The sequence below is a fragment of the Phascolarctos cinereus genome, unplaced genomic scaffold, assembly GCF_003287225.1.
Source record: "Phascolarctos cinereus isolate Bilbo 61053 unplaced genomic scaffold, phaCin_HiC Scaffold_8;HRSCAF=390, whole genome shotgun sequence".
Taxonomy (NCBI): domain Eukaryota; kingdom Metazoa; phylum Chordata; class Mammalia; order Diprotodontia; family Phascolarctidae; genus Phascolarctos; species Phascolarctos cinereus.
Genome location: NW_027556291.1, coordinates 41,286,132 through 41,305,571, shown reverse-complemented (window position 1 = coordinate 41,305,571; position 19,440 = coordinate 41,286,132). Strand labels below are relative to the sequence as shown.

Below are 19,440 nucleotides of genomic sequence, written 5' to 3'. Positions count from 1 at the left end.
ACCCCAAAAGGGATCACAAAGAATCTGACGCAACTGAAAGGACGGAACAACAACAACAATCCCTCTTCCATATGACGGCCTTTTAAACACTTCAATCAATCCATCAAGGTATTTTTTCAGTGCCTAGCATTGTGCTACATGCCAGGGATGTGAAAGTCATGTAGTCCTTACCCACAAGGAGTTTATATTCTACTGGAGGAAGGGTTATAACAACATGTTCACAGATAATAAGTAAATATAAGATACATACAAACTAAAGACAGCTCTCATATCCCCTCTGAGTCTTCTCTTCACCAGACCAAGCATTCCCAGTTCCTTTAACCAATGTTCCCACAATGTAGACTCAAGGCCTTTCACCATTCTGGTTGCCTTCCTCTGGACAGTCTCCAACCTGTCAATGTACTTCTTGAACTCTGGTATCCCGACCTCGATATAATATTCCAGATATCCTGAGCTGAGTTTTGAGGATGCGTTGCCCTATGTTGTCCTGAGTTGGGGATCCCTTATTGTCTAAAGTTGGCTGAAGCTGGAAGTGTTCTTTTTTTCCCCCCAAGGCAATTGGGGTTAAGTGACTTACCCAGGGTCACACAGCTAGTAAGCGTCAAGTGTCTGAGGCCAGCTTTGGACTCAGGTCCTCCTGACTCCAGGGCTGGTGCTCTAGCCTCTGTGCCATCTAGCTGCCCCTGGAAGTGTTCTATGTAATGTCCCTGTACCAGGACACCTTGGTTGAACCTATCAGTAAGCATTTATGAAGCAACTCTCCAAAGTTGCCAACGATATCTTAATTGCCAAATCTAATGGACTTTTCTCCATCCTCATCCTTCTGGACATCTCTGTTCCTTTAACATTGTCCATTGCCCTCTTTTTTGATTTTCTCTGTCTAGGTTTTATGACACCGCTCTCCTGATTCTCCCACTTTCAACTGCTTGTACATGTCTGAAACTCAACATGTCCAAAATTAAGCTTATCTTCCCCCAAACCCTTCCGTCTTCCTAACTTCTGAGTTACCTGCCAGTCACCCAGACTCACCACCTAGATGTCATCCTCAATTCCTCACTCTCATCCTCCATATCTTATCATTTGTTCATTCCAGTCATTTCTGACTTTATAACATATCTTGTATTTGCCCCTTTCTGTTCTCTGACAGTGCCATAAACCTGGTGTAGACTCTCTTCACCTCACTCTTGGATTGTTGCAAGAACCTGCAGGTTGGCATGTTGCCTCAAGCAGTTTCCCCACTCCTGTACATACTCCATTTAGGTGTCCAATGCATCTTCCCTAAGCCTGGGTCTGACAGGTCACCCCTCCCCCCAGCCCCTAAACTCCAGGGGCTCCCTATTACCCCCAGGATCAATACAAAATCTTGTGTTTGGCTTTTGACGAGGTTCATAACCCGGCCCCTTCCTACCTTTCCTATCTTCTTAGGCCTTGCTCTCTCCAGCATCCTCTGTGATCCAGTAACATTGGCTTCCCAGCACAGGACACTCCATCTCCAGAGTCTGAGCCTTTTTGCTGGCATGTTCCCTATCCCGGGGCCTCCTCCTTTCTCCCTCCTGGCTTCCTCCACTTCTCGGCTAATGTCCCACCTTCTACAGGAAGCCTTTCCCAGGCCTCCTTACTTTTGGGGCCTTCCCGCTGTGGATGATCTCCAATGTACCCCATGTGTTTTCTCCCCCATCAGACCGTGAGGTCCCCCAGGGCAGGGACTGGATTTTGTCTTTCTCTGAATCCCTAGCTCTTAGCACAGTGCCTGGCACACAGTAGGTGCTTAATAAATGCTTGTTGCCTGAGGGACCCTCAGGTGCTTTGGCCTCCCTCCCTCCCTCTGTTGGCAGGTGTTGAAACCGCCTCCAGAGGGGGAGGGGAGAAAGAAAAGGAGTACTGTCTTTGCCTTTCCTCCCTCTGCCTTTGCTGGGCTACCCAGTGTCCTTTTCTGTCCATGCCAGCCCAGGACTGCCCTCTCAGCTTGTGGTCTCATATGAAGGTATACTCAGCCTATGGACCTCAGCCCCCGAGGATGTGTGCTGACAAGGCCAGGGAAACGTCACCCATTAAAACTGAGGTTAAGCAGCATGGCGACACCTCAGTTTCCCTATCCATAAAAGGACAGACTGCTGGAGGGTCTTGAAGCTCACTAGGATCGCAGCCCTTGGCAGTCGGCTCCTAGCACAAAGAGCCCATGTGGCATCCCGGAACAGGGCCCAAGACCCAGCAGAGACACGTGGCCAGGGCCCGTGGGGGGAGGGATGATTGAGCCCTTGTCCGCATGTGCAGTAGCTCCACCTCTGAATAGGGGCGCTGGTGCCCTATATATACCGTGCCCCGCCTTCCGCCAGCGCCTTCCGCCATTGAAGAGCAGTAGAGTAGGTATGGAGAGGCGCCTCAGCCTATCTGTCTTGGGGCTGATAGGCCTTAGTGGGCAGGTGGGGGGGAAGGGGAGAAGGTCCTGAGTGGATAGGTGGGGGGGCGGTCCCGAGTGGGTAAGTAAATGGGTAGAGCAGGAGTGGGCTTGGATGGGTGGGTGGGTAGTCCTAGGCCCAAATGGGTCCTCCTGGGGTGCCGTTGGTGCCCCGGCTACAGCTCACTTGAGGATTTCCCTTTTGTGTCTTTGAGCGGTGTTTTCAGAACTCAGGGCAGCCTCCTCAGGGTGCGCGGCGCCCCTCCCCCAAGAGGGGAGCCGTTAGGCAGCTCCCCACCCCCACCCCAGACTTTGGGGACCTGACGGAACAGAGCCTCCCACCACCTGGTGAGCAGCCCGCGGGGCAGCCTAGGGCCGCCTGCCAAGCCTTTGCCCCCTTTTCCTTCCTTCCCCTCTGCCGCGTGTGCCGAGTATTATTCGAGGTTGGGATGCCGCGTGAGCAGTCATGGAAAGCACTAGAACGCAAGGGAAAGAAAGGGAAGGGGTGGGGCAGCCCGCGGTGGGAGGAGGAGGAGAGAGACCACGTGCTTGAGGATTCTAGCGCGGACTGCTGCGCCCGGGGCAGCCCCAGGGGGCGCTCTTCCGCATCCCGCCCCGCCCAGCCGGCCCGGCTCGGCCCGCCCCGCCCCGTCCCCGCCCCCTGTGCCCCTGGGTTTACTCGTTGGTCGCACCGTTGCTCCTCACTCCAGGGGCGCCGAGGTCCTTGTTGTGGTCCATCGTCCGGGCAGTGGCCGCCTCCTGACCTTCCTTCTCTGAGGGCTCCTCCTCAAGCAGCAGCAGCAGCAGCAGCAGTAGTAGTGCCCCTCTCCCAGCCTCGGACCCACAGTAAGCCCGCTTGGCCTCCTCTCCTTTCTCCGTGGGTGGGAGGGGGTTATGGGAGGGGGTGACTAGGGGTCGTCCTGGGCTGAGGGCCAAGGGGGCCGGTGAGGATCCTGGGTGTGTGGCTTCGGGCTTGTGCTTTGGGTTCCTCCCGTGTAGGACCAAGGAGAGAGGGTCCCTGGAACCGGGATGGTGTCTCTGGGCCGATCCCCTTTTTCATTTCCACCCCACCCCCAGCACCAGGTAGGTCGGGGCCGAGAGTGCCAAGCCTTGGCACCTGGAGCCAGGCAGTCCTGGATTCCAGTCCTACCTTTCTTCCTTCGCACTCGAGTGACCCTGAGACGGTCAACTTCCCAGGGTCACAGAGGTTGAATGCCCTGCCATGAAATGCATCCTGACTTTTAGAAACGAGTGGGTACTTAGAGGACCTTACCCTTTATTTTATGGAGGAAGAAACTGAGGCCCAGGGAGCCCAAGTGATTTGTCCAAGGTCACCCAGTTCCTAGTAAGTAAGCATCTGGTATGACCTAGGGCCACCGAATCCCAGCAAATCCCAAGCGCTGTTTCTTTCTCCTGCATGTCAACTCCCCTGAGCTTCTCAGATCTTCTGACTTTCATTTTCATATTGGGCAAAGATGGGGGGGGGGGTCCAGCGTCTGGACCACCCTCCTCCTGAGGTTGTTTTTGTGAGGTTAAGAAAGGTAAGGAGACTTACCCAGTGCCATAGAGCTGTGGGTCGTCCCTTACTTTTCTCTTCCATCCCCCAGAGCCGTGTACAGAGCAGAGCAAGTGAGAGCTGCAGAGAAAGAACCCTGTATGGGCTCGAGACCATGCATTTCAGTGGGTCCAAGATTAGTGGGTTTTAGGGTGAAAAGCCAAGATTTTCAAAGGGCAGCAGGATGGTCTCCCCTCTGAAGGCCTGGCATCCAAGGAAGTTGTCCTGTCCTAAGTTTTTGGAGCAGACTCTAATTGTTGAACAATAATTCATACCTCTAGAGTACTTTTCAGGCATTTTTCTCACAATAGTCCAATCAGGCAGGCTGTGCTTTCTTTTCCTTCTACTTTTCTTTCTACTCACCTTCTCATTTATCTGGGCAGAGATTTGAGGATCCCTAACATTAAGGGAAAAAAAATCAGTGATCTCGATTCAGTGGCATGTTTTGTTGGGGTATACTCTACTTTTAAAATCCAGTAAAAACATGTTTATCTTAGCCCCTTGTCAGTTGAACTTGGAGAATGTTCAGTTTTACAGATTGGAGCTATCGTATCTAGGGAATGTTTAAAAAAGAAAAGTTTCTGTAAGTTAAGCCTGATGAAGTAATTCCTCTTGTCTTGGGGTTAGATGAAAACCTTCCTAAAAAGGTTAACATTTGTACAATGGTACAAGTTTAGTTTCCAAGGCAAAATGTTGTGATCTTTAGAAATAGTCTTGCAGGAAATCCTTACACCCCTAGCTCAATGGGAGCACTAATTTTGCCTTTGTGACCTCTTATTTGCTTAAGAATAGATTTTAAGCAATCACTACTTACTGTGCTGAGTGTATGTATATAAATATGTATACAAATATATGCATATACATTTATACATGCATGTAAATACAGTACATATACATACATATACACACAAATTTACCATTTTTTAAAAAATATAATTTCAATCTTTGCTTTGTCTTAAAATTTTTGTTTGGCTTGTGATGGTGTTTTTCCAGGAGATCTGTTTGTGGGAGTTGCCTAGAGAACCAAGGTTAATAGGTGTCAAGAGCATGGGGTCCCACAGCTGATGTGTGTCAGATGTGGGCCTTAATACATGTCACTTGGCTTCAGGGCTTACTTTCTGCTGCTTAGGTGCCAACCAACCTGTATTGGTGCTAAGTTTCCACAGTCAGAAATTCCCTAGATGCATGAAATCATGGGTTCAGTCCTCATCACCCTAAGACAGTGGTCCATAACCTGAGGTCTGTGAATGTAAAAAAAAAATTAGTAACTGGATTTTGGCAGAATTGGTTTACTTTGTAATCCTGTGTATTTTCTGAATTTAAAAGTCACATTCTGAGAAGTGCTCCATAGATTTCACCAAGCTGCCAAAGGGTCCATGACCCAAAAAAGATAAGAATCCTCTGCATTATGATATTTATACTATAGGTCAGGTTGTTGTGCAAAACACCTTATTGATAAATACATGGTTTAAAATGACAATATAGATTTTGAAACCAAAATTGGGGGGGTGCAGGGGGGGGCAGGCATCTGGACCTGCCTGATTTCATCAGTTTGGAGAATTACATTATAGAAACTCCCTTCAGCTATACTCATTGTTAAGCTAAGGGGAAGGGAGTAAACATTTATACGTTAACTACCATGTGCCTGGCACAATGCCAAGGGCTGTATAAAAATTATCTCACTTGATATTCACAATAACCCTGTGAGGGAGGGTGGTGCTGTTATTATGCCCATTTTACAGTTGAGGAAACTGAGATGACAGTGCTCTGGCTACTGCAAAAACTAATGGGGGGGGTAACTGTTAGGTTACTTGCTCTTGGTCACAGCTAGCATGTGTCTGAGGCAGGATTTGAACCCGTGTCTCCCTGGTTACACCAATGACCTTTTCCTAGGCCATGTTACTTCATGTCTGCACAGGGCTTTTGATATTTTAAGCCCAGTGTTCTCAAACTTCATTTTGAGGGAAAAGCAGTGTCTTTTTTTTTTTAAATGAAGTCTAGGTTTCTGAATGAGACTCAGTTTCTTTTAATTAATTTAAACTGTAACCCTGAAACTTGCTGCAAGAGAAGGATCAGTCCAAACAGATTTTGGGGGGGGGGGTCAGGGAAAATTTTAAGTATTTCAGGTTTTTTTCTGAGTTTTAAAAATCTCTTTGATAAGTAATTACAAATCAAACCCCTAGGAGAATATTCTGGCCTCAGGTGTAAAGCTTTGACCCTTAAGACTAACAATCTTTTGAGTACTGTCCCTTCTCTTCTTGTTCCCCATTTTACTTTGCCTTAGGCATTTGGGTGGGTGCTTTACAGCCATAGCCCTGGCCTATACTTACGTAATGTAATCATTTTTACAATATAAAGTGTACTTACAGAAATCAATTTTTTTATTTATTGACTCTGTAAACTCTTGTGATCCTTATGGTCATATGGAAGTTTAACTATACATTTGTATGTGTATCCAGACCTACCTTACAGGCTTTTATTGTGTGTTGGTAAAGTATTAGTAGTTATACAGCTGGTTTTTTCTAACCACTTTTGCCTCCTAACTGTCTCTACTAAGGTAGACAGGCAGTTTCTAGTCTACCCTGACAGACATTTCTAAAGCAAGTCCTATGTGTAAGTGATTGTGCTAAGTCCCATTGAGTCACCAAGCATTTATTGAGGCCTGAGATGTGCTAGGCATTGGGCCAAGTGTTGGAGAGACAATGGCCAAATGATCCTGTCCCCTAGAAGTCCCCTATCTAATGGGAGAGGCTGCCCACCTACAATTATGTACATACAAGACTTGGGTGTGTAGATGCTTCTAATACATACGCTGGATAAATTGGAGGTAATCTCTTGCTTGAAGGCATTAATGCCTTCTTTTGCTAGCTAGTGCTTCCCCTCAGACTTTATCTCCACATTACCAACTTTACTTGGACAAAACAGGAGTCCCCTGAAGGAATTTAGATAACTCACAGATAGGTTAAGTAATTAGATCTTGGAAGTCCCTGCTGGACTAGACCACAGGTATTTTGGACTCATGGGCCCTGGACACTTGATCAGTCTCTTTATTTGTGTTTGTCTTTCTTCATGGTAATTTCAGTGGCCTTGGGCTGGTGACCTAACCTCTCCCCTCCCTAGCTGGAGTTTCCTTTTCTCAGGATTTGTTTCTTAAGATTCCTCCAAAAGATCCCTTGTCTAGAGTTCCTTTAACATACTGCAATCTTTTCCCTTATTTCCTCTGCCCATTGGATATTGGGAGGTGTCCTCATTTAGTGCAGTTGTATATAGCATAGTTAAAAAAATCCATTTGAGCCCGATCTAAGGAAAAGCTTCCTTTCACTTAGAGGTCAAGAAGTGGAGTGGGCTTGTGGCGAATGGCCACATCACTGGAGGGTTTCAAGGAGAGGATTAATAGGACCCACTTGTTGAAAATGTTCTAGAAGTGATTCCTGCTGTATATTGGTTGGACTATGTCATGTTACCCTAGAGAGCTTATCCTTCCCACATCCCTTATTCAGTACACCCCGGGTGCTATAGGGGCTTGCATACCTCTGCTCTGAAGCTCTAAAAGAGAGGTTGTTCATCTTTTGGAAGCCATAATTCTGATGAAGACTATGGATGGGTCACTTTTCAGAATTAGGGTTGTAAATGCATAAAATAAAATGCAGAGGATTACCAAGGAAACCAGTGTTATTGAAATACAGTGATTAAAATGTTTTTTGAAAAAGTTCATGGACCCCAGGTTAAGAACCCCTGTTTTAATCCTTTGAATATGAAGTCTTCCAAATGCTTTCCAGCTGCCTACCTGTTTTTTATCCACAGAATATGTTAGGTAGAGTAGGAGACTACCTGTGTAACATTTGAAATGCAACGTTATTAACTAGAGATGATGCAGTTCTTGGATCACCATGAATTGCCTTTAACTGGTTGTTTTTAACATTTATTTTCAAAGTTAAATATAAAAAAAGAGACCATTTAAAAGTACTGTGAATTTGAGATTGAATGCAAACGCCTGCACAACTAATTAAATTTCCTTTGTCAAGTCATTTTAACATGAAAACAGATCATAATGTTTGAGTCATCTCCCAGGGAGTCTTTCCCCATACATTCCCATTCACTTTTTACCCTTTGGTCATAATGAATACTCTTTTTGGTTCCTCTTTTTTCACTTGATATTATTTCGTTAAAGTCTGTCCAGTTTTTTTTTACTTTGTTATACTCATCAGTCAATTCCATTATGTGAATGTGTCCAAATGGATTGAACCGTTCTCCTATTGTTGGATATTTAGATTACTTCCCAGTTTTTTGTAAGGACAAGGATTGCTGCCATGAAAAACTCTCAATAGCTTTTTTTTTGGGGGAGGGTGGAGGACAGAGGGCATGATTGAAATATTTTCAGAATATATTCGCAGCAGTGGGATTATTGCCTCAGTTTCCTCATCTGTCAAATGATCTGGAGAATGAAATGGCAAACCATTCTAGTATCTTTGCCAAGAAGAGTCGAACACAACTGAACAGCAACACGAGTGCATGGATTTCTTCTGCAGGGACTAAAAAGGCTTTGCAGGAAAATTTGGCTAGTCAGTGCTGAAAGCAGTGGGGCCTTGTATTTGGTGCTTTTAGAGGGAGGACCACCTGGTTTAAATGAAGACACCCAAGGGAGCAGGAGGAAGGGTTTACGAGGTAGTCCCTCAAGCTCCTCACACTGGAGCCAGTAATAACAACTCCAACGTAAGGTAGGCCACCAGTGTCCTCATCTTGGGGCAGGGACCAGCACCCTCAGAGTGGCATGGGGAAAAGGTTAGGGAAGGAATACAACCAGGGATCTCACCAGAAAACCTCAGGCAATGATGGTCTTGAGGCTATAGCAGGAAGAGGGATTATTTGAAATGGAAGATAGTGAGGAGTGAATGAAATCAATACGGTTAGAGTAAGAAGAGTAGGAGGAAGGATCCTTTGCATCAAATATATCTTGATAAGTCTGGTGTCCAAGATATGTTGAGAATTGCCCCAAATCTATAAGACTGAGAGCCATTCCTTGGGTGATAAATGGGAAAAAGATACAGGTTTCAGAAGAAGAAATGCAAACCTGTGAGTGACCATAAAGATGATCAGTCCAACTCACTACTAAGAGAAATTCAAATTAAAGCCAACAAAAGCATGAGGTGTTACCTCATGCATCAAATTGGCAAAGAGGATAAAAGATAGAAACAGGATATTGGAAGGGTTCCACCAATTTAGGGAGCCTAACTTCCTGTTGGGTCCTGTGTATTATACTGTGCCCTCATCAAAGAGGGTGCTGTGCTCTAGGAGCAAACCAGAATTGAAGTAGTTCAAAAGAAATGCGAGATGGGCAAATTTAGAGAATCCACATCAAATGTGCACGTGGACTACTTGGGCTGACCTGTGGTAGAGCCTTCCAAGCTCATGTTGGTCTGATCAGCCACAGAGGGACACACTGTGACTTGACTCTAACGCAGTAATGTTGTTTTGGTGCTGTTTGAGAATGAAGGCCCACAGCCAACAGTCATAACACTGTAGTCAGACCATCTGAAAACAGTTTGGAATTCTCTGAAAAAAGTTAGTAAACTGTTTCATATCTTTGACCCAGCAATGTCCTCTAAGGAAATGTAAAACAGAAAGAAAGGGACCATCTATACCAAAATAAGAAAGAAAGGTTCTGTGTATACCAAAATAAAAAAGAAAGGGCCCATATTTACCAAAATGCTTACAGCAGTACTGTCTGTGGTAATAAAGTGTATACCAAAATAAGAAAGAAAGGACCTGTGGATACCAAAGTAAGAAAGAAAGGGCCCATGTATACCAGAATGAGAAATAAAGGTCTCCTGTATACCAAAATGAAAAAGAAAGGGCCCATATTTACCAAAATACTTACAGCAGTGCTGTTTGTGGTAATAAAGTGGAACAAAGTAGGTATCTATATGTTGGGGAATGGTTGAACCTTTAAGCGTGGTATATAAAAGAATGTTATTACACCATGAGAAACAACAAATACGAGAAATTCAGAGAAACTTGGTAAGACTTGAATGAACTACAGTGAATCAAGTAAACAAAACAGCACTATACGTGATGATGAAGTAAAAGAGACATCAAATGGCCAATGAGCTCGCAATGTAACAGAAAATTGCTTTTGTCAATGTGAACAAGAACCCTGGTAGGAACTTAAAGGGAGTGACTAAAAAATGGTGATGACCCTTTTTGTGCTGACATTCACTGTAATGCTAAGGAGGTTTAATTGGTTGTACTGCTTTTAGATGTGGGTGTTAGGTTTTTAATAAAAATAAAGCCTTTAGGGCGGGATGATAATCCTCAAAGGCTACCAGATAGGAATCCAGATCGTGTCCTGTGCAAAAGAGGATGAGGCTGTGTGACGCAATGCCAAGAATGCCAGTTTTGGAGTCAGAAAACCTGAATTTGAATCCTGGTGCTGCTGCTGCTCACTGCAATTCTTTGTCCGTAAATGAGTGAGTTAGACGAGATGACCTGACCTTTGAAGGTCACCCTGATCCTCTGGTCTCAGACATGTGGGCACTCCCGCCACTGGTACAGATTGCGGCCTGTTCACAACCCTTCATCCTGTGTGACTCTTGTCCAGGTTCTGTATCTGTTCCAAGGTACTGGGAGGCCCCCTCTAGACCATCTGACATTGTGCAGATTCCTGGGGGACCCATGAGCTGTCATCTTCCCTCCAGTACCCCGGGGCTTCCCACATGCATTTCTGACCCTATGTTTCTCTGGTAGTTTTCATGCTCCTTCCACCCAATTCAGTTTTGGTAATATGCTAAGCTTGTGCATGCCTCTGCATTGCCTTTTGGACCGCAGGTAGCTAATTCTTTATCTTCTGGCATAATCCATGGCTTTTAGCTATGACTTCCTGTTTCTCTTCTCCTGGGGGAATGGATATAGGGGTCAATTAAAGTAAATATAAAATGACGACGTAGGGCAAGGGCAGAAAAGGGTTGTGTGTGTGTAGAGGAGTAGTACCCAAGTTGATCCTGGAAGGAAGCTGAGAATTCTGAGACAGAGAGATGGGGAAGGGGGAGCATCCTAGGTAGACAGAGTGGAAGAGCTCTGGATTCAAACCAGACTTGGTTCTCAGTCATTTAACTGGCTCTGTGAATGTGGGCAAATTATTTTGTACCTCAGGGCCTCAGTTTCTTTAGTTGTGAAATAAGGGGCCATGCTAAAAAATACATATCTGTTCTTCCAAGGATTCTTTCCACAGGCTTTTTGGCTTTCTTTTGAATGCAGCGTTATGGGTGGCTAGATATAAAAAGTTTTCTCCTCAGAGTGGTTTTTGGCTAGGGCAGTATAGAGGTCTTGCCTTTGGCTAATTAACAATCTCTTCATTCACTCTGAGTTAGTGTATGCATTGAGCTATTTGTGCTGTCAGTATTTGGATTCATAGAAGGTTATAACTGGAAGGCACCTTAGAGCCTATTGGCTCTCTTCTCCTCCTCCTCTCCTTCCCCCGTTTTATAATAGCGGACTTGGGAGACCCGGAGTTACTTGGCCTCTTGATGAAGTGAGCATTTGGTATGGCTTTATCTGCCCCTCTCTTGTGGTCAAATTCCTGAATGGGACAGGGTCGGAGTGTCCCCATACAAAAGTCAACTTTGTTCACCTTTAGAGGGACGTGTAAGATACTGGAAAGCATGTCCAAGTGCCGGAAAGGGCAGGTTCTTTGGATAGACAGAATGATGTTTCAGGTTAAGCTTCCGTACATCTGTCAAATGATGGAGGGTAAAAAAAGCAGAACCAGAAGAAAAAGACACATAAGTTGACTTTGCCTAGGCCAATGTAGAGGAGAATGAAGAAACATGGTTTTGTGGCTAAGGGGCAAGCCTTCCTTCCAAGCCTTTCCTCAGGCATGTACTCAAACCACTTCAGCGTAGGAATGACTTAGTTCATGGTTTTTGTCTGTCTCTTCCCCTATCCCCAACCCCCATAGCATCTAGTACAGTGCCTGGCACGTGGTAGGCATTTAACAAAGCTTGTTGCTTGATTCTAGCTCTGTGGCCCTGGGCAAATCACTTCACCTTGGAGAGCCCTGCAAACTCTCCAAGACTCTTAAGCTGCAAAGGAGAGTTGCCCAGGCTTTCACACTGAGGGAATCAGGGATCTGGATCCTCCAACCCTGATCATCCCAAAGAAAGGAAAGGTAAAAACCAAAAACAACAGAAAAATTGATGGTAAATAGAATGGATAATGGTGCAAGCATGCTAGTTAATGCACGTGGCCGGGTTTTAAGCCCAGTTAAGTGACAGGAGGGATATGGTTGTTTGCCAATTGTTGGCAGTGACTTTCTGAGCTCTTATTTGTTTGCAGGATTTAGGGTGGATGGTTTTGGGGTGGTAGTGGTATACACACATATTTAAAAACAAGCTACAATTAAGCTTCCTTGCAAATACAGAAGACAAACTATATTGTTTATCTGTTGCTAAGATTTAAAATCGGTTTTTTTATACCTTTTGTTTTAATAACATCTACATTTCCTAGTATATCCACCCCGAGTCCAGCCTTCCCACAAAGCCATCCTTTATTTTTAAAAAAGACTATAGAAGAGAAGAATTCAACAGAACTTAGAAACACATCAACCAGGGCCTCCATTTTATATAGTGTTACACAATCATCTTCCCCCACCTCTGCAAAAGAGTTGTATTGCTTTGCTTTGTTTCCCATGGAAAAGTCTCTGCCAGACCAGGGCCTGAGGTCCCCTTAATCCTATTCCTTTCCTTGTCCTCTCTCCCCCTGCCTTGGAAATTTTGCTCCTACTTTTTTCCCCCTAATTTATGGAATAAAGCAAGCATTTCTATGACAAAGAACAATAAAAAAGATAATTGTACATGAAACTGCTAACCTACTATGCACCTTTTGCTATTCCTTTCAAACACGCAACAAAATTACGTGAACTTCTTTTTTTTTTTTTTCATTTCTTCCTTCCTTTTATCAAAAGTCCAGACAGCTTTATGTAAGCTACCAGGTACATTTTTAGGATTGCTGTCCTTGAACAGGGGCTGATTCTTGTTTAAGACTCCCCACCAGCCTACTTAACTTAACCCTTTGGTCACTGTGATGTTCCTGCACTTTCTCCTTACCTAGGGTTGCTCCAATCCCTGAAGTCTTGCTGCTGCACATGGATTCCTAAAAAAAGTCAGGAATTTGGAACAAAGGATTGAAATACAGGATATTTTCCCTCTTATCCACCTAGATGTTTAACAGTACTCAATGTCCTTCTTTCCCTTTCATTTACTTGGGAGCCAGTGGATCTTGGCGGGAAGAAGTTAAGAAAAAAAGGACCTGAGACCTAGGCCATTTGGGATATCACTCGGGGATTAACTGAAGTTGGAGGGGATTTTATAAACTTAGTCAGATAGAGGTTTTGGACAGAAACATTGCTCCTTGTAAGGTGCAGAAAAGTTCCAAGACATATTAACTGCCTGTGGAATCTTAGGCTAATTAGTGTTTGCTGTTTAAAAAAGAAAAAAGTAATTTGGCTTCTGGTGGCAAAGACTATTTGGGAGGGGGTAGGGGAGGAAAGGTTTTTAGGATGCCAGTCCACAATTGACTGAAAATCAGAAAGGGATTTTTTAACCCTGAGTCAGATAGGTGCTTGTGACAGAGACATTGTTCTTGGCCTAAGTTCACAGACAGACTCATAAAAGCTTTGGGCTCCATCTGGCTGCTTAGTCTGTGCTCTTAAGAGAGGTTGACTCCTGAAGGCAAAGATTCTCAAAGCCCCATGTAGCTAAGACTAAAGGAAGTGACAGCTTTCTTTCCTGGTGGAGAGAAAGCAGCTAAGGATTTCTCCTTAGTCTGATGTCTGGGTTTGGAAGGACCTTGACTGAAAAACCTCTGGGCTCTAGGCTCAGAGAGACTGATGGAGTCTGGCTGAGGCCTGGAAACTGAGAGCAGGGAGATACTCTGTGCCCTTCATACCCAGCAGAGCCCTGCCTAAGAACTACGGGATACAGTGAAGTACTGAGCTCAGCGAAGATTTTATGCCTTTCAGGAGCAGAGGAGCAGACAGCAGGAGCAGTTCACAGACGTCAGAAAACATTAACAGTCTTGCAGGGTGTGAGGTATATGTTGCTTTTCCACCTGTGTGTTCTGGCTATACGTAGCCTCACACCTCTGCCATTCCAAATGTTTCCTGTATACGTGGGCCCTTCCATGATCCCTTTGGCGCCAGTCCAGGTGGCTCCTCCACCCCCTGTGCTGCCTCTGTGGGGGCCGCCCCTTCTGTGCTGCATGCCCGCCGTTCTTCCTCCCAATTTGCTTCTGCCTGAGAGCTTCCAGGTATGTGTCCCCTGGCCTAGAGCTGTTTCACATGTGTGCCCCACTTCACATGCTGCCTGGCAACATGTATACCACTCCACTGCTGTTTCTGCTTGGGCGATCCCCGTGATACCTGGACAAATGGGTGCCCCTCCACAACGCAGGAATGCTGCTGCTTCTGCTACCCAGCCGCGTAGGCCTTCCTCCACGATTGCTTCCACACAGGGCTGTCCTGTATGCCGCGTGGCCACACGTGTGCCCTTCCGTGAATGCTTCAGGGGGGGAGCCCGTCCCCGTGTGCTGCCTGCCCAGCTGTGTGCCCTTCCTCGTGTGCTGGTTGCCCATGTAGTTCCCCCTCCACGCTTGGTGCCTGCCCATGTGGGTGTTCCCCCACGTGTTGCCCCACGCGCTTCTGCGCAGGAGGCTGTGCTGTCTGCTGTGGGTTCCTCTCCATGTGCTGCCTAGCCAAGGCTGCTTCTATCCTGGTGCCCTTGGATGAGTTCTGTAGCTGTGGAGCTCTGCTCTGTGCGCTGCCTGCTGTGAGTGATGCCCACACAGCAGCGTATGCTGCCTTTCTGTGATTATAGGAGCTCCTCCATGCATGTGCTTTGGTCACATCTCTTTATTATGTGCCCCTCCATATGTCCAGGTCATTGAGAATGCATGTGTTTCTAGAGAGTGTACCCTAGGTTTATGAAGAGGATATTCTAATGTTACTTCTCTTGCCATTATTTTATTGTATTAAATGAAATAAATGAACTAATTGTGTTTTTTGTTTCACTAAAAAAAATGGAAATAGTGGTTGAGGCTCTAGTGCCCTATTTTGAACCCTTAATAGCTTCTTTTGGAAGGAGAGAGAACTGAATAAAAGCTGGAATACCCCCATTTTCTCATTTGAAACAGCCTTGGTACTTTTGGAGATATGTTTGGACAGTATGGTTTCTTGACGTTTTTCTTTTTTTTTTTTTTAATATACTAGGCCAGTTGCTTTCAAAAAGTTATGGTATGGTGGCATGTTTTAAGTATGGCCATCTGTGGTATCATTGTATACATGCAACTGTATGCCAAAATGAACACTTGACGTGTTGATTCTTTAGAACAAAGACATGCAGTAATGCACCTTGAATTATGTGGAGGGCTGCTGGTTCAAGGTACACATAGACTTCATGATCTTGGAGGTGAGTTCATTGAATGAATGCCTTATGAAATGAATGAATAGAAAGGCATTTATCACGTACCTACTGCATGCCAGACGCTGCCCAGGAAATAGAAAAACAGAAGTGGAGGCCTTTATTCTGCCCTCGAGAAGCTTACATTTTATTAGGTAGAGATAACACATAGGGTAATAGTAAAGATTTATGAAGTACACACTATGTATGTACTGGACACTGTACAGATTGCTGGAAATACAAATAAGTAAAAATTCCTGCCCTCAAGGAACTTATAGTCTAATGAGAGAGGACAACACACAAAAGAAAGCTGGAAAGGAAGAGGGGTCCATAGGGGAGGTACCTGGTGAATTCATGATGGTGGAATGCAGAGGAGTGCAGCTGGATAGAATATGAAGAAATGGTTGGCCTGGGCACACTCTTTAAATGAAGGTTTGGGGAGGAGCTCTTTGTTGCCCCGCCCCCCATCAGAGGGACCTGAGGGACACAGTATTCCGAAAAAGGGGTGGGTACCAAGGCTGATCTGATCTTGCAGGAAGAAGAGGTTCCTGGGGCATGATAGGGAAGTCCAGAGGAGTGCCACCAGTTGGGGAAAAAAACAGTGGCTGGAGAAGGGAGTGTTAGTGTAGGCTTCACAGTGGTGGTGAAGTGAGTGGTCCCATGATCCAGTCAATTCATTCCCTCCTTAATTTAAAATTCTGCCCTTAAACACTAAAAAAAAAATCCACACACATAGCAGAATACAAAAAGAGGATTATATGTGAAATTGTGAATCTCCATCTTTATACAGCTTGTTATTTTTAAAAGTACACAATGTTACCCATCACTTCAAAACTGTCTTGCTTGACTGTACTTCTGTTGTTTTGTTCTCTGCATTTAAAAAATATTATAATGGAGTATTCTTTTTCTCTTCCCCCTCTTTCTCTTTTCCTTTCCCCCATTCCCCCACTCCCCTTTTCTTTTGACTCTTTCCCCTTCTCTCTCTCCCTGTTTCTTGGCATCACTATGCTAACCTCCCCCTCTTAACCAGAAATAACAAAGGAAAAAAATTCTACCAAATATGCCTAGCTGAGCAACACAAATCCATACAGTGGCTGTGTCCAGAAATGTATACCTCCTTCCTCACCCTGTGCCCACCACTTCTCTATCCTAAAGTGGGTAGTTTGCTTCCTCAGAAATCCTTTGGACATGTGGTCCTGGCCATTGCATTGATCAGCATCCTTATGTCTTCCAAAGTGGTTTTTCTTGACAGCATTGCTGTCTTTGTTCACTTTATTCTGCATCTGTTCATACTACCCAGGATTCTTGGAAATTGTCTATTGTCACTTCTTACAGTGCAATAACAATATTCCATTAATTCATATGCCACGTTTTTGTACCACGTCCCTTAGATTCTTTGTTTTGCTTTCTTCCTCCCTTTTTAATCCTTCAGGATAAAGAAGTTTATTTTGTTTGTGACCATTTCTTTCTTTTATACCCTCCCTCATAATTCTTTTTTCCTTGTTGTTTCTGGGTTGAGTTTAATGCATTTTACACTGAACTCTGTGTATGTGAAATGTTCCCGTTTCAAATAAGTGAGGTTCAGCTAATGGCCGTTCCCTCCTTTCATCCCTTCCACCATATTTACATTTTCTTCTGATAATGAAATTTTCTTGCTAATAATGAAAAATACAAAATTCTACCCCCTTCTTCCTTCTTTCTATACTAATGTTTCCCTCCTATCTTTCCTTCTTATTTTCCTCAAACCTTTGGAAAAGAACCATCTAGTCCCCGGTTTATATTATTTAACTCTTCTGTTAAATGTCCATTTTACTCCCCCCTCAGATTATACTGAATGTTGCCGGGTAAGTTATTCTTGATTGTAAGCCTATTTCTTTTGACTTTTAGAATATTGTATTCCAAGATCTCCTTTAGTTTTTCATATAAGCTGCCAGGTCTTGTTTGATCCTCACTGTAGTTCTTTGGTACTTAAACTGCCTCTCAGGATGCTTGTGATATATTTTTTCTTTGACCCAGGAGCTTTGAATTTTGGCTAGGACATTTCTGGAACTTTTCCCCGTGGAATTCCTTTCAGGAAGTGATCAGTGGATTCTTTCAATTGCTTTGCCTTCTGATTATGATAGATCTGGACAGTTCTCATTGATGATTTCTTGAAATATAGTTTCCAGGCTTCATATTTTTTTAAACATGGTTTTCAGGGAATTCAAAGATTCTTAAAATTCCCACTCTTTGACCTATTTTTCTAGGTCAAGTTGTTTTTGATATCAGGTATCTTAACAATTTCTGCTTTTTAAAATCTTTTGATTTTATTCTAACATTTCTTAGTGTTTCATGGAGTCATTGATTTGTTTGGTCTATTTTGGTTTTCTGGGATTCCATTTCTTGGGTAAGGTTTGCTACTTTTTCTTCTTAGCTATTTATTCTACCAGTTCTTTACTCCAAAGGCTTTGTTTCAAGTTTTATCTTTTGCATCATTTTTCTAAGTATTCATGTAGTCCTTGGGGACTACCCATTTTTTTCCCCTTAAGTCTCTGCTTACAGTTATCATGGAATTAGATTTGCAATAATTCTTGATAAAGGGTGTGATATTTTCTTGAATGTACTCCTCTCCAGCTTTAGGTCCTAAATCAAGGCTTTGTTGCCAGAGCCAAGCTCTAGCTCCTGCTGCACTTTTGGGTCAGGTGGTCAGCTCTGCTTGGTTATACCTTGGATTCTTGTGCTGACCTCTACCTCCCAGGGTTCAACCCCACTCTGGATCTTTGAGGTTCTTCAGGGCTCTCTCTGGTGTCTTAGAACAGAGTGTTAGGGACCTCAGAGACCCTGGGCCCATCCCACTTTGAGCTCTAGAGCACTACCTTTGTGCCTTACACTAGTGTCTGCCCACTATTTCTCCCCAGGGCTCCCATTCTGGGGCTTTCTGGACACTCTGGAGTTTTTTCCAGTACATCTTTCTGCTCTTACTGCCTCCAGACATAGAGCTGTGCAGGCCACATGTACTCAATTCACTACAGTACTCAGTGCTTTGAGGTACCAGTGTGGACTTGGCTGGAGGTTTGTAGGGGAGGGTCCTTTCCTATGTCTCATGGGCTGCAGAGGGGAAGATGCCACTCACTATAGTTTCTCATTGGATTGCTTGGTTATTATTTGGCCTGGTAGGAACTTCAATGTTTTGCTAGAGTATGTATGTGGGATCTGGGAGGCCTGCCTCCCATGGTGGCTAGCATTAGATTACTGTTCCCAAAGCAAGAGGTGGGGGGAATGAGTGCTTGCATCTGGTAGGGAGGATGGCAAGATTCCCAGGGTGTATGGCTGAATGGGCTTTGAAGCATGGCCTGGGGCCTGCTAGATTAGATATGGTGGGTTAGATTACATTCATACTCACCATTCATGACAGCATAGCCACTGGACAGTTCCCAAAGCTGAGTAGATTAACTCCTGGGAGTTAAGAGTGGGGTGGAGATTCATGGTCTTCAGAGGTCTAGTCCTCCCCAGTGGGGAGAGGGGAGAGAACCTCAGGCCAGATGGCAAGGCTTCTGCGGTAGATAGTTGGATGACATGTGAAGCACAGTCTGGAAACACTTGGTGCTTTTCAGAGTATTGTATTCTGTTGTCAGGCAAGCTATATATGATGGCTTTGGATGCAAGTCAAGGGAGATGACAACAGAAATCTCTTGAGAAGTATGTTTTGTGCATGATGTGTTCAAATCATGATGCTACCAACTTGTACCATATACTTGGAGGGTATATGTACTAGCAAGCTGTTCAAGCTTGTGTATATGGCCATTCTATCCCTGTGATGAGCTAAGAAGAATTGAAGCAGCATCCTATTGGTGATGGACTGTTTTACCCAGGATGCATAGGTATACCCAAGCTGAAAACAGAAAGCTTCTACAGTTACTTAGGTGTTGTAGGCCAAGTATTTCTGTGTATATGGCTTCCTTGCCAGGATCCACTCTGACCAAGGAAGACATTTGGTAAGCAAACCATTTAAGGAGGTGTGGGCCTTGGCAGGAACCAAGAGGTCAAGAGCACTGACC

At 44.6% G+C, this 19,440-nt stretch overlaps 1 protein-coding gene across 1 annotated transcript in view; it reads left to right on the top strand.

Moving 5' to 3' along the window:
• Positions 1-3,057: 3,057 nt before the first annotated feature.
• Positions 3,058-19,440, top strand: part of FHL1 (four and a half LIM domains 1) — a 103,990-nt gene continuing 87,607 nt past the window's right edge. The window contains exon 1 of the mRNA XM_020969788.2: positions 3,058-3,244. The gene's annotated coding sequence lies outside the window, so the exon portion shown is untranslated. The remainder of the gene's footprint in view (positions 3,245-19,440) is intronic.